This window comes from Schistocerca serialis, chromosome 6 (genome assembly GCF_023864345.2).
Source record: "Schistocerca serialis cubense isolate TAMUIC-IGC-003099 chromosome 6, iqSchSeri2.2, whole genome shotgun sequence".
In the NCBI taxonomy this organism is placed as follows: domain Eukaryota; kingdom Metazoa; phylum Arthropoda; class Insecta; order Orthoptera; family Acrididae; genus Schistocerca; species Schistocerca serialis.
This window is the reverse complement of record NC_064643.1, coordinates 536,509,170-536,522,661: the sequence shown is the minus strand read 5'-3', so window position 1 is coordinate 536,522,661 and position 13,492 is coordinate 536,509,170. Positions and strand designations below refer to the sequence as shown.

At 38.5% G+C, this 13,492-nt stretch overlaps 1 protein-coding gene across 3 annotated transcripts in view; it reads right to left on the bottom strand.

Moving 5' to 3' along the window:
- LOC126484267 (DNA (cytosine-5)-methyltransferase 1-like) overlaps positions 1 to 13,492 on the bottom strand; it is a 265,477-nt gene that overhangs the window by 100,330 nt on the left and 151,655 nt on the right. The window lies entirely within an intron of this gene.

Genomic DNA, 13,492 nt, shown 5'->3' with positions numbered 1-13,492 from the left:
GATTTTCTTTAATAAACAAATACACTAATTAATAAGACACTTCTTCAAAGCCGTGTGAACTTTCCCGATACTCTAAGTTTGTTAAATATTTGATCCACATGTGAAACGGGCTGTGTTACAAATATGTATATCTTTGTTTTCACTGCTGTACTGCTTAAGATTTAAAATATTTTACACTTCTACAAACATGTACTGGCGGCAATATAAGCAATTTCTTACTTTTGAAGATCCCTTTAAGTGACTCACTGTATCTGAGATCGCAAAAAATATTAACAGTCTCTGGTCACACTGAGGCCAGACTGGTTACAGCAAATGCGCCTCAAAGTGGCGCCATCTGTGGGTTATAGAATTAATTAGGGGGCTGGGGGGCTGGGGCGGGGAGGGGAGGGGAAGGGGAGAGGAGGGATAACGTGGTATGGGGAGGGGAGGGATAGCAAGGTAGGGGTGGAGGAAGGTGTGGTGCTGTCTGTAGAAGCTCACAGGGACGTGGTGAGGACAGGGTAGGATTTCTAGGTGCAGTTGAGAGGTTTGAGAGGGTGAGGAGGACTAGAGAAAGAGAGAAGTAGAGGAGGGAGAGAAAGACTAGTGGGTGTGTTGGTGGAATAGGAGGCTATAGATTGCTGGAGTGGAAGCAGGGAATCCAATAGGCAGGTGAAGGACAGGGACTAGATCAGGTTGAGGCCACAATGTTGCAGGAACATACGATATACTGCAGAGAGAGTTCCCATCTGTGCAGCTCAGAAAAGATGGTGTTGGTAGGAAAGATTCATATGGCACAGGCTGTGAAATAGTCATTGGAATGAAGCACATTTGTGTTGGGCAGCATGTTTGGCAACTGAGTGGTCCAGCTGCCTCTTAGTAACAATTTGTCAGTGGCCATTCATGCAAACAGAAAGTATCTTGATTGTGAAACTTCCAGGCAGATTAAAACTGTGTGCCCGACCGAGACTCGAACTCGGGACCTTTGCCTTTCGCGGGCAAGTGCTCTACCATCTGAGCTACCGAAGCACGACTCACGCCCGGTACTCACAGCTTTACTTCTGCCAGTATCTTGTCTCCTACCTTCCAAACTTTACAGAAGCTCTCCTGCAAACCTTGCAGAACTAGCACTCCTGAAAGAAAGGATACAGCGGAGACATGGCTTAACCACAGCCTGGGGGATGTTTCCAGAATGAGATTTTCACTCTGCAGCAGAGTGTGCGCTGATATGAAACTTCCTGGCAGATTAAAACTGTGTGCCCGACCGAGACTCGAACTCGGGACCTTTGCCTTTCGCAGGCAAGTGCTCTACCATCTGAGCTCCGAAGCACGACTCACGCCCGGTACTCACAGCTTTAATTCTGCCAGTATCTCAGTACCGGGCGTAAGAGTCGTACTTCGGTAGTTCAGATGGTAGAGCACTTGCCCGCTAAAGGCAAAGGTCCCGAGTTCGAGTCTCGGTCGGGCACACAGTTTTAATCTGCCAGGATGTTTCATATCAGCGCACACTCCGCTGCAGAGTGAAAATCTCATTCTGGAAACATCCCCCAGGCTGTGGTTAAGCCATGTCTCCGCTGTATCCTTTCTTTCAGGAGTGCTAGTTCTGCAAGGTTTGCAAGAGAGCTTCTGTAAAGTTTGGAAGGTAGGAGACAAGATACTGGCAGAAGTAAAGCTGTGAGTACCGGGCGTGAGTCGTGCTTCGGTAGCTCAGATGGTAGAGCACTTGCCCGTGAAAGGCAAAGGTCCCGAGTTCGAGTCTCCGTCGGGCACACAGTTTTAATCTGCCAGGAAGTTTCATATCAGCGCACACTCTGCTGCAGAGTGAAAATCTCATTCTGGGGTATCTTGGTTGTCACGCCCTCGTAGAAATCAGCATAGTGCCTGCAGCTTTGTTTGTAGGTCATGACTGCTTTTACAGGTAGCCCTATCTTTGATGCGATATAAGATGCCTGTGACTGGACTCCACTAGATGGTGGTGGGAGGATGTATGGGACAGCTCTTGCACCTAGGACTATTGTAAGGATATGAGCCATGAGGCAAGAGTTTGGAAGCAGGGGTGGAACAGGGATATTGAGTAGGCTATTCCTCATTTCAGGGCCTGGTGAGAGGTTGTCATAACCCTGGTGGAGAATATCCTAAGTTGCTCCAGTTCTGGGTATTACTGAGTCACAAGGGGAGTGCTCCTTTGTGGCATGATGGTGGGTCTGAGAGAGGCGGTGGGTGGTAGGTGACTGGTGAGACTAGGTATGGGAGATCTTTTCTGTACAGGGTTAAGAGTGTAATTTTGATAAATATGATAGCACCACTACGATGCTCACTTGCAGAAACAGGGCTTAATTTATTTTTAACTGCATTGTAACTTTGATCTTAGAATGTACTGAAACACGTATGTAACGCAGCAGTGATGGCGAGGCATTGTAGCATCTGTGACCAGAGAGTTTGCGCTTGACCGCGCGAGTGTTGCGAGCGGTTCTCACTCTGTCTGTAGTCGTTGCGAGTCTGTAGCTCTGTCTAGTTGAGGGCAGTACTCTGTCAGTAGTCGTCGCGTGCAGTACGCTAGTAGTCGTCATGCAGAGTTCTCGGTCAGTAGTAGCAGCCCAGTGCGGTTGTGTGATGTAGGCGGTCGGCAACACTGGTCAAGATGGTGAATAAGGTATACTGTTAATTAATATAATTATTAGATAATGAAAAATTGTAATTATTCTCCAACAAGTTCCCCAATAATAATTTTTATTTCAAAAGCATTTTTTTCAAAAATTTAATTTTTTATTGAACTAAAGATCTCGTTGCACTTCCCATTTCATTCCACTTCTTTTGAAGAAAAATTTCACTAGAATCACAAAAAAAAGAGAATATTATTATTTGCAATGCAGTTCCTCCAAGCGGTGCGCAACAACAAGAGCAGAAATGTGACATCCATTTATTCTGAGGTAAGACTTTAATTCTGATTGTTTTACACAGGGCCAAAGACCGATATTTCGGTTTAATTGTATTTTCTTGTCACTGAACGGACTTTAAATTTTGTGAAGAATTTATATTTGAGTCAGATTGCGTATTTCACATTTTTTGTTGCCATTGTCAGTACATTTCATTGTGGGCAGGTTACGCTTAGAGCAGTGTCCATTAGCATTTGTATTAAGTATTGTCTTTTTCCTTTTAAAATTTTTGTGGCGAGGTTACACTCGGCTCCCATTTGTATTGAGTATTGTCACTTTATTTCTTATAAAATTACGGTGGGGAGGTTACACTTGGCGACACCCAGTCCAGGATCGAATTTCGTTGAGAGTCTTTTGAGCAAACGTATGTAACATAGCAGCGATGGCGAGGCATTGTAGCATCTGTGACCAGAGAGTTTGCGCTTGACCGCGCGAGTGTTGCGAGCGGTTCTCAGTCAGGTCTTTGTCTGATATATTTTGTACTTAGTGCGTGTGCACAACATTTAAATATTCTGTAAGTTGTTGAATTTTGTTAATTAAAGAAAAATTTTGCCGCGCTTGGCAAGTCCAAATGACTCACCATCGCTGCCAAATTTTTGCCCCCCCAGTGGAGGGTTATGAAACACGTATGTAACATAGCAGCGATGGCGAGGCATTGTAGCATCTGTGACCAGAGAGTATGCGCTTGACCGCGCGAGTGTTGCGAGCGGTTCTCAGTCTGTCAAGTAGTCGTTGCGAGTCTGTCAGTAGTAGTCGTTGCGAGTCTGTAGCTCTGTCTAGTTGAGTGCAGTACTTTGTCAGTAGTCGAGCAGTGCAGTACGCTAATAGTCGTCATGCAGAGCGGTCGGTCAGTAGTAACAGCCCAGTGCGGTTGTATGATGTAGGCGGTCGGCAACACTGGTCAAGATGGTGAATAAGGCATACCATTAATTAATATAATCATTAGATAATGTAAAAATTTATTTATTGTAATTATTCTCCAACAAGTTCCCCAATAATAATTTTTATTTCAAAAGCATTTTTTCAAAAATTTAATTTTTTATTGAACTAAAGATCTCGTTGCACTTCCCATTTCATTCCACTTCTTTTGAAGAAAAATTTCACTAGAATCAAAAAAAAAAAAAAGAGAATATTATTATTTGCAATGCAGTTCCTCCAAGCGGTGCGCAACAACAAGAGCAGATATGTGACATCCATTTATTCTGAGGTAAGACTTTAATTCTGATTGTTTTACACAGGGCCAAAGACCGATATTTCGGTTTAATTGTATTTTCTTGTCACTGAACGGACTTTAAATTTTGTGAAGAATTTATATTTGAGTCAGATTGCGAATTTCACATTTTTGTTGCCATTTTCAATACCTCTCATTGTGGGCGAGGTTACAATTAGCGCAATGTCCATTAGCATTCATAATTAAATATTGTCGTGTTTCTTTCTTTCAAATTTTTGTGGGGAGGTTACACTCGGCTCCCATTTGTATTAAATATTGTCATTACATTTCTTTTAAAATTTCGGTGGGAGGTTACACTAGTGTAACCTCCCCACCGTAATTTTATAAGAAATAAAGTGACAATACTCAATACAAATGGGAGCCGAGTGTAACCTCGCCACAAAAATTTTAAAAGGAAAAAGACAATACTTAATACAAATGCTAATGGACACTGCTCTAAGCGTAACCTGCCCACAATGAAATGTACTGACAATGGCAACAAAAAATGTGAAATACGCAATCTGACTCAAATATAAATTCTTCACAAAATTTAAAGTCCGTTCAGTGACAAGAAAATACAATTAAACCGAAATATCGGTCTTTGGCCCTGTGTAAAACAATCAGAATTAAAGTCTTACCTCAGAATAAATGGATGTCACATTTCTGCTCTTGTTGTTGCGCACCGCTTGGAGGAACTGCATTGCAAATAATAATATTCTCTTTTTTTTGTGATTCTAGTGAAATTTTTCTTCAAAAGAAGTGGAATGAAATGGGAAGTGCAACGAGATCTTTAGTTCAATAAAAAATTAAATTTTTGAAAAAAATGCTTTTGAAATAAAAATTATTATTGGGGAACTTGTTGGAGAATAATTACAATTTTTCATTATCTAATAATTATATTAATTAACAGTATACCTTATTCACCATCTTGACCAGTGTTGCCGACCGCCTACATCACACAACCGCACTGGGCTGCTACTACTGACCGAGAACTCTGCATGACGACTACTAGCGTACTGCACGCGACGACTACTGACAGAGTACTGCCCTCAACTAGACAGAGCTACAGACTCGCAACGACTACAGACAGAGTGAGAACCGCTCGCAACACTCGCGCGGTCAAGCGCAAACTCTCTGGTCACAGATGCTACAATGCCTCGCCATCACTGCTGCGTTACATACGTGTTTCATAACCCTCCACTGGGGGGGCAAAAATTTGGCAGCGATGGTGAGTCATTTGGACTTGCCAATCGCGGCAAAATTTTTCTTTAATTAACAAAAGCCTACAACTTACAGAATATTTAAATGTTGTGCACACGCACTAAGTACAAAATATATCAGACAAAGACAAAATGTGAATACAAAACATAGTAGCAAATCAGAAAAATGTATATACAATTTTTTTTGACAGATAACAAAGTGCACAGGCACTGAAAAAATTCTTTAGCATATTCAGAACAAATAAACAGACTGGCAAACATCATGTCGACCAGTGACATAAGTGTACTCGCACTGGAGTTTAGCGAATCGAAAAATGTATAACCTATGAACATAAATGATGTTACCAAAAAAATTTTTCTTTATGTGACAAGAATCAGGATAGGAAAGGGAAGGATTGCATCATGGTTGTAGCACTTTAGATTGCACACAGCTGCTCTGAAAGTCCATATCTTTCCACAGAAGTACAACACCAAGTGACACAACTTGAAGTTCTTTTCCCATCAGAATTTATCAGTGTAGCCAAGACACTGAACTGTCGTAGTAATGTTCCATGTTTTCATTTTGGCAGTACATTACGTACACCAAACAGTGGGACCATAATAATGTCTTCATCGCTCATGGTGGTGGACAGCATGTCGTGTCAACACCACACTCTTACAAGGCACACCAACGTAGAATTAGTGCAAAACCAAATATAGTGCTCCATGATCACTGGGATAAACAGGACAAATGGACATTGCAGTAATTCAGGGTAGTCAGCTTATGAGGTGAAGGACATCAAGTCACATAATATTGACAATTACAGACTTAATTAGTAGTTTGTGGCATTCATAGCCCAGTTATTGAACATTTCTGTACCAAGTATGTAGTATTACAGAAAAATGTTCATTAATTGTTGTACATAGAATCAGTAGCCTTCTTTTCCTGGTTACAAAGCATTATGAAATAATCGCATTCTTTTCAGTTACAGAGTATAATTAAGAATCATTAACCTTCTCCTAATTACAGTTAATTAATCATTTGTCATTCCAATAATCATTAGCCTTTTCCTAATTACAGGTAATTAATCATTTGTCGTTAATTAATCATTTGTCTAATTACAGTTAATTAATCATTTGTCGTTAATTAATCATTTGTCTAATTACAGTTAATTAATCATTTGTCGTTAATTAATCATTTGTCTAATTAAGTTAATTAATTAATCATTTGTCATTTCAATTTAGTAAGAATTATTAGCCTTAATTAATTACAAAGCATTATTAAACAGTACCATAGTTAATTAATTATGTGTCATTACAATCTATTAAGAATCACTAGCTGGCATCATGGGTAATCGTATTACAATAAACAGTGGCGGTCCTTGGCCAGTTACAAAGTATATTTAGTAAGACAGAATAATGTTCATCAGAAGTCTTAGTTAAAAAGGAGAGTCAATTATTGGCCTAGCATTAACATAATACATTGAGTGATACAAATTATTGGCACTCATTGGCTATTAACCAAAACATGAAAAGTCAACATGGGAAAAAAAAGGGCTAATTAATGGCATAATTAATAACAATTCTTCAAGTGACATTAATTATTGGCACTCAGTGGCCAGCAAGTATTGAATAGAATCATCATTCAGTATTATTCAGATTATTACGAAGTCATTATCAAAAATCAGTTAATTACAGTCAAATCATTAATAATCACAGGCATTATAAGTAGTATCATTACAATAAACAGTGGCAGTTATTAGCTAGTGACAAAGCATTATTTTGAATATAGTCTCATTAAGAGGTCATTACTCAAGTGACATGCTATTCAGAGTTGATCAGTATTATTCAGAATTATCATAAACTAGTGACATTATGTGGGACTGGTAATACATTTTTTTTGGTAGCAATGCATTGCGTTGGGATCGATAATTAATTGCTGAAACATAACACTATTTGCTTTTGACCTATTGCAGCAAATGAGGATAGGTAACGTCATTCGTCATGAGTCAGCTGTAGCAAGATTATGTAACAAGGCAGTACATGTGATCACATTTATAAACGATAGACACAAATGGGTAAAAATATAAAAATGCAAGTACTAGAACAGGTATAATAAGTAACAGGTTTAGTAAGTATCATGAAAAACTTCTCCTGGAAAAATTACAAAATGGATTATTGACCTGAAAGAAGAAACGCACACTATGCTGAAAAGTAGTGAACTTCGAATTAACAGGTAGTGAAATGTGTATAAAATGTGCTCCATAGCTGTCCTTTCCAAAACTTTCCGTCATCCTACTATGCAATATAACACCTGCTGTCAAAGCAAACTGCAACAAATACTTAAATAACTACATAACATAAATACATAACTTCAACATTATCCTCATCTGTAAAGAAAACTTCATTATCCATATCATCATAACTTCACTATTATCATCATCTGTAAAGAAAAACTTCATTATTCATAACATCATATCCTTCATCATTATTCATCAGTATTCATTATCATCTGCAAAAAATCACTTCATTACTCATTATACAACTATTCCTTATCTCTAGCATATTTCATCACTAAAACTAAGGTGTGTAGTTCAGTCTGACAGCCTGCATCAATCACCTTGTATTCTGAAAGAAAAAATTAGTTAAGACTGCTATTCTGTGATGAGTATTGTATATTCTTGTTAATGCCTGCCAATCCTGATCCATTTACTCTTCCTCATAAAGTTATTGCATCTCCTTTCGTTTATCCCGTAGGTGAAATTCCCATTTCTGTTGAATTTATTTCCTACGTGCATCATTTCTTTCTGAAATTGATGAGCAGAGATTAATGTCTTGCATTTAAATCATATACCCACTAAATAATGACTGGTTTATGGTGACACAATTAACCATACAGCATAACATGACAGAAAACGTAATATGTTAAAGACGTAGACAGTGTTCAGATGCAAAAATGTACACAGAATAATACAATGCAGTAGCAAAAAAAAATGTAAAACAGTCACGATGTTGAGATGTCATAGGGCAAAAAAAATGTCAAAGTCGACTGTTGTGTGTTATATCTTAACTATTTCACAATACATACAAACAAAACTGGAGTACAATCATATACACAAAAAAAGTGGAAAATGTGCACGGTCTGATGTGTAACGACAAGAAATGCGACCTGCTAACCTTACCTTGCCGGGCACTTGCCAAGAAAAAATACGATAATCATCAGTAATTAGTCAGGTGAATTAATTGCATTAGTAAATGACATCATAGTGTGTTGAATCATACAGTGGTTTCACTCAATAAACGGTTTAATGTTTGAGATATGGTGATTGCCTTTCGATTTTCTGGTTCTCAAAGTTTCGACGTGTACAACATTGGGGTGAGGGATGCTGCGAATCCGATATGGACCTGCGTATAGAAGTTCAAATTTACTGCACTTACCTTTTAATTTACTGGATAAATAGTGTGTACGTACTAGTATCTTCTGTCCAACGTGAAAGTCGCGGCGTGTACAAACCTGTTTTTGCTGTCTTCTCCGGCGCTCTGCGGCACGTTTGATGTTGTTCAGCGCAATGTCAATTATTTCGTGGTGTCGTAGGCGACGACTTTTGGGAAATTCTATTAATTCTTTAATTTTGTTCGGTGGTTCAACGTTTTTCAGTATAACAGTCGGAGATAGCATAGTGGATTCATTTGGAATGGAATTAATTACATCTTGGAATGAGAGTATGTGTGTGTCCCAATCAATATGTCTTTTGTGGCAGTATATTCGGCACAGTTTACCAATTTCTTTCATTAATCTTTCACAGGGGTTCGAAGAAGCGTGGTACTTGGATATATAGATCGGAGAAATGTTTCTGGCTCGTAACATGCGTGTCCATACGCTACTACGAAATTGTGATCCATTATCAGAAATTACTTTCATTACATGCCCTACATGAAATAGAAAATGTTTTACAAATGCTTTCGAAACAGTTTTAGCAGTAGCTTTGCGTAATGGAGTGAAAGTAACAAATTTTGAAGTAATCTCAACAGCGACAAATATGTAGCAAAAACCTCTGTTAGTTCTCGGAATCGGACCAAAAATGTCTACTGCGGCCATGTGTCTTAATTTAACAGGTATAATGGGATATAAAGGAGGAAAATGTGAAGTGGTGTCTGATTTAGCTTTCTGGCAAATTTTACAAGACGCTAAAACTCGTCGTATACGTTTTTCCATGTTAGTAAAATAACAGTTCTGTCTCAGTATAAGAAAACATTTTCGTGCTCCGTAATGTGCGTAACTTAAATGAGTGTACCAAATTAATTTGTTAACCAGTTCGTCAGGAATGCATAATAACCAATTGTTGCTATCAGGATGAGAGCGGCGAAACAGAATGTCATTGCGTACTGTGTAGTGGTTCCTAATCGTAACATTATTTCTATCTTGCCAAAGGTGTTTAATTTCTTTCCACACATTGTCTTTATTTTGTTCTTGTGCTATGTCCTGTAATGACGATGAAATAAAATTTTCAAATGCAACTTGCTGAATGTACATGACACTGAAATTTGTTTTGCAGAAGTTGGTTGCTACGTCTTGCTGATTGTTGCCGAGAGAACGCGATAGTGCGTCTGCTATAACATTTTGCGTACCGGGAATGTGAACTATTGTAAAATTAAATTCCTGTAAATATAGTTTCCATCTGCTTAATCTGTCGTGAGTGAATTTAGCTGAAAGCAAAAATTGTATGGCTCTATGGTCTGTGTAAACGGTGGTGTGTCTGTCATAAAGAAAATGCCTAAATCTCATAAAAGCCCATACAACACATAATGTTTCAAGTTCTGTAACAGAATAATTTCGCTCAGCAGGTGACAAAATGCGACTTGCAAATGCGATGTTTTTGATTACTATTGAACCATCTTCTTCAATTTCCTGAAAAATATGTACGCCTAAGGCGGTGTTGGAACTGTCGGTGGCAATGGAAAAATTTCTAGTAAGATCTGGGTGCGATAATAGTGGTGCATTCAACAAAGCATGTTTCAGGTTCATGAATTCAGAGTGTGCTTGCTTATCCCAAGACCAAATAGTGTTTTTACCTGTTAATTGACATAATCTAGGCGTGTCTAAAGCGGAGTGATGAATAAATTTGCGAAAAAAGTTAATTAAGCCCAAAAAACTGCGTAATTGCTTTTTTGTTGTAGGAACAGTAATGTCACGTAGAGCTTGAAGTTTTTCCGGATCAGGTGCAATGCCTTCTGCTGAAATTACGTGTCCAAGAAATTTTATAGAAGTTTTACCAAAGTGCGATTTACTGAGGTTAACTGTAAGTCCTTGTGCACGAAAAGTTTGTAACAGTTGTTCAAGAATCAGATTGTGTTCAGACCAGTTAGCTTCTGCGATAAGAATATCGTCTACGTACGTCGTAATTCTGTCCTTAAGTTCTGTCGGAAGTATTGTGTTCAAACCGCGAATAAAAGCTGCAGAAGAAATAGTTAAGCCGAACGGTAGTTTGCAAAATTGATAACAGTCGCCGAAACAGAGAAAAGCTGTATATTTTCTACAATTCGGATGAAGTTGAATTTGCCAAAATCCCGATTTCAAATCTAATGTGGAATAAATAGCAGTGCCGTGAAATTTCTGTAAAAGTTCCTCTAATGTCTGTGGTCGGTCTGTTTCATTAATAATAATGTCATTAATGTGACGTGAATCAAGTACAAGGCGAAGTGAGCCATCTTTTTTCTTAACAATATGTAGCGGGTTTATGTACGGACTAACTGCCGGTTCAATAATTCCTTGGTCGAGCATATCCTGCAATTCTTTTTTAACTTGTTCTCTGTGAATATATGGAATGGGATAATGCTTTGCTTTAAATGTGTCGTGCGGTTTGACTTGAAATTCATACATAAAGCCGGACATAGTACCAGGAATGTTGTCAAAAACTGGAGCTTGCTGTAAAAGAATTTTGTGTAATTGCGTTCGTTCGTCGTCTGTAGTTGCACTGCTCTCTTTAACCTTATCAGAAATTAACTGCATAACGTCGTAGTCAGCTTCGTCTGGAGTATTATAGTTATGTACGTACGTATCCGTGAACAATGTGGGATTACAGTCTATGTTACGTGTTGCGGAAATGACCTCTGTGCGGTTAATTGTTTGTTCTTCCGCAGATAAAGAGTGCTGAAATTCTAAAGCCAATTGTACATTTTCATCCTTTAACATTAAATAAGAATTCTGAAAGTCGATAACTGCGTCGTGTTGTACCAGAAAATTCGTGCCTAAAATAATGTCTGTTGTCAATAAAGGAACAATCCAAAAATTAGAGTGGAAAGTATGACCTCCAATACAAAATGATAAATGCGTCTGTAATTTAACGTCTACACCTTTACTCGGTACTGCTCCTTTCACTTTTGTTTTGCCTAATGGTAATGTCGGATAGGTATTCTCTTTGTTGCACTCATTAAAAGTCTCCTCGTTTATTACTTATATAGGTGAGCCGGAATCAATTACTGCTGAGAATTTCGATGAACCAATTTTAATTTCGATAACAGGATGTGAAATGGTTTTCTGAATAACTGGTCTTTCCTGTAAAAGAGTGTCTCTGATGTCGTCAAAAGTAATTACATTTTCGTGAACAACATTTTGCGTGTCTAAGGTAGTGCTTGTATTATTGGAAGATGCGTCCTGTACATTATCTAGTCAGATTCTATCTGACGTGTTATTATTATTAGAAGGATTCTGTGGCATTTCGACTATTTGAACTGTCCTATCACTTCTTCCAGACGTGTTACGCTCTGGATGGTATCTACTGTCGGGTTCATTCATGAGAATATGTTCTTGTGAATAATTTTGCTGTTGGTGAGACCGACTGTTATTATATGTACGCTGATAATTGTGCTCGTCGTTTTTACGTCTGTCGTAATAGTCATTCCTATACGGTGTATTGCGATGGGAATTGAAATACTGTCTTCTTTGTACATAGTTGTTTCTCTGCTCCCGTGCGTTACTATTTGTTGGACCAGGGACTATGCGTCCACGCGGCGAAACATTAAAGCCTGGTTGACCTTGTGTATTCCATTGTTGGTTAGGTATGCTAACCGGCTGGTTTTGATGTTGTTGTTGTGAAACACCTCTATTGTTACTAAAGTGTTGTTCCTGTTGCTGAAAATTTTGACGGTATTGATAATTAGAATTTTGCCTGTTATTAAAGTTTTGGTAGTTGTCGTTCCTAAAGCGTCTGTTATCTTTCCGATTGAAATTACGTCCCTGATCATAATTGCAGTACTGTTGTTGACCTTGGTTGTTACTCGAAAAGTTTTTGTTTACAAAAGAATAATCGGATTGCTGTACTTCCAAGAGCTGTAAAAGATCTCTGAATGCTGAAATGTTTTCTTTTTGCTGGCCCGTTAGAAGTGACACTCGTAATGACCGTGGTAATTTAGAGATGCATAGTTGTATAAGTGCGGATTCACTGTACGGTTCACTCAGGTACTGGTTTTGTTGTACCATGTGCTCAAAAAATTGCGTTACACTGGGAAAATTTGAGTTTTCATAGTTTGGCAAACTAATTAGTTGGTCTTTAATTCCGCGCTGTGTCGTCTTCGACCAGTACGCTGACAGAAAAGCATTCTGAAATTCCTCTACTGAATAGCATTGCCTTGCGATCGGTCTCATGCGAGTTGCCGGTTCGCCTTCCAAAAAACTGCAAATAAATTCAAGTTTGTGTGTTACAGGCCAATTCGGTGGAAGAGCAAAGCTAAATTGTTGAATCCAATCCAGTGGGTGAATCTGCGTTCTATCGTTTTTAAAAACTTTAAACTTTCTCACTGACAGAAAATGTTTGTAGTCGAAATTATCATCTCTGTGTGATGGAACAGGTTCAGGATCGTAAGAGAATCTATTGAGCTGTGGTTGATCGGAATCTAAGTCCCGTACTCTCTGTAGATTACCCAAATTATACGCGCTGCGTGAGTCTGACACATGTTCATAAAGTGGCGTCTGTTGTGGTATGTTATTAACTGAAATGTTTTTCATCTCTGTTACTTCTTGTTGTAAATTTGATAACTTCCTACGTAACGTGTTGTTAGATGAATCGATCTCATTAATTGTCTGCTGTAAATTATGAAATTCAGGTGTTTGGTTAAATGAAACCGGTGCAGTATCATCTGATTTATTGTCATTAGTATTTTCGATAACA